We start from the raw sequence: 2,685 nt of genomic DNA, 5'->3' as shown, positions 1-2,685 counted from the left end.
ATGAACAAGCAAGAGAGCTATATGTAAGTTGATCATCTTTCAATTATCGATATATGAAATGTCTTACCATTCAATTGGGTATAAATGTATTGTTTTTTCGTAACTGTTCCATACTGCCATGCTTTTATTGTTTTAATTTGAGTCTCATTGCATTTCTCTGTCATCTTTTGATCACCTGTAATTATGTTGCTGCTTGTGCATTTGTTTGATATTGGCATTTAATAGTTTTCCTGAGTGTTACCAAACTTTTATAACTTTGCTGTGGTTTGCTATTGATATGTTACAAACATTGTAGGATAAGGCTGAAATTTAACTTGTCTTATATTGTTTCTCTTGCTTGAACTTAACAGTTTGTATTTTTTAAAGCTGAAAGGTGGAGTTTCTTCTAGTAGGAAAAACCTGTTTCATGGTTTATAATCTGTTTGGATTGAACATAACAGTTTGGATTTAATGATGTAGATATTATTATTGTCTGAATATATAATTTGAATGTCGTATTGCTGAACTTGGATGGATGAGATTAGATTTTTTTTTTTTCCCTATATTTTTTTTTGTGTGTGTGTGTGTGAAGTCTTCCTCCATGGAATTGAGATTCAGCTTGATTGAAACCACCTAAATCAGAATGATTTAAAATTGTGCACATCATCTTGTGAAATGAATTTTGTTATTTTCTAAATATTCAGCTTCATGATTGCTGAAGATCATGTATGGGAAATGCATATGTACAGATTTATAAATATGTATAGATTTATACACTTGATGAGTAGTACAGATTTAAAACACTTTGAAAATGGGAAATGCATATGTACATATTTATACATATGGCTTTGTTTTGCCTCTTGCAGAATTAAAACACAGATTTATAAATATGCCTCTTGCAGAATTATGATATTTAGAAAATGCAACAGCCCTTATCTTTCCAATTACTTAGCAGGTTTATGCATAGATATGTGAATGTAAATCTGTTGCTTATATGTGTATAAAAAAAACTTTATGTCAGAATTTGCCTTTTAGTATTAGATTGATAATGTTTAAGATACTTGCTTCTCTATTCCATCAAATTTATTTTTGAAAGTTGTAGTATTCTTTTATGTTGCTATTTAGTTTGTTGGTTGACTTATTGATTATGCATTCAATTGATGGTAGGAAAAAATGATAGAGCTACAAGAGGAAACACAAGGAGGGAAAAGTGAAAAAACAGAAGCTGAGATATGTGAGGAAGTTCTGGGTAAAGCTTCCGGATTTAACCAAAATTTTGCATTTTCATAGATTGAGCATCAATCCATTGCAGCAGAAGCAGAGTTAAGGTGCATTATGCAACAAGAAAATAAGATTAAATAGTTGGAAGACCAGCTCATCTTATTTAATCAACAAAAAGAGAAAATAAAAAGCCTTGAACACCAACAATTTGTCCTGTTGGAGATGATGAAGTAGCTAACTATAGCCCTTGAACTACAGCAATCTGATAAAGCTCCAACTCGACAACGCTTTCCATCTCCAACTAATGAAGACTCGTCCTCATCAGCTACAACTATTTCAAATACTGCAACTGGTGACAGTTGACATGCTAATGGTATTGATGGTATTTTTTTTTTGTTGTATGGACAATAGATATTTTGACATGGGGATAGAACCATCTTTTTAGGATTGTTTGCATATATGTGTTAGATGGTGTACATGGGATGGACATTTTTTTGTTAGTTATGAACAGATAGGTAGTGGGGAAAATGTGGGTGCATGTTGTTCTTTTGGGTTATGCACATGTGATAGTGCATTTTGTATTTTTATTGCTCATCATGCATAAAAATCCATATATGGACTATATATATATGTGTGAAAATATGATATTTGATTTAGTAATCAGATTTTTATATTGTATCCATTATTTTGTTCATGTCGAATGTATAATGTAGGTCAATACGAAATGCTCTAAAAAAAAAATACATTCTGCAACTAATTTTTTAGTAGCAAAAAGTCATTTAGCATAATTGCATGCCGCTGAAGGTCAATATGAAATGTTCTAAAAAAACACATTCTACAACTAATGTTTTAGTAGCAAAAAGTAATTTAGTATAATTGCTTCCATATTCAGCGTCTAAAAAATAGTCTCGAAAACCTTTTGGATTTCACATTCAGCGTCTAAAATGATTACAATTAACCACTAAATTGTAGTAACCAAACAATACATTCGTCCACTAATAAAATAGTCGTGAAAACTTATTACATTCCACATTCAGTGTCTAAAATGATTACAATTAACCACTAAATTGTAGTCACCAAACGATACATTCGTCCACTAATAAAATAGTCGTGAAAACTTATTAGATTCCACATTTAGCGTCTAAAATGACTATAATTAATCACTAAATTTTAGTCACCAAAAGATACATTCGGTCACTAATAAAATAGTCGCGAAAACCGTTTGGATTCTACATTCAGCATCTAAAAGTATTACAATTAACCACTAAATTTTAGTCACAAAAAGATACATTCGTCGACTAATAAAATAGTTGCGAAAACCTTTTACGAAATTACCCTTACATCTTTGGTGTCTAATTTTTGTGGGATTCGCAACAAATTATTAGACACTAAAACGTACATTTTGCAACTAATTGATTAGTCGCTATACAATTTTACCAAATTACCCTTGAACTTTTAGCATCTAAGTTGGGGGACTAATTTGAC

The sequence above is a fragment of the Pistacia vera genome, unplaced genomic scaffold (genome assembly GCF_008641045.1).
Source record: "Pistacia vera cultivar Batoury unplaced genomic scaffold, PisVer_v2 Contig181, whole genome shotgun sequence".
NCBI classification, from domain to species: Eukaryota; Viridiplantae; Streptophyta; class Magnoliopsida; order Sapindales; family Anacardiaceae; genus Pistacia; species Pistacia vera.
The sequence above is the reverse complement of the archived record's forward strand: the minus strand, read 5'-3'. Positions refer to the sequence as shown.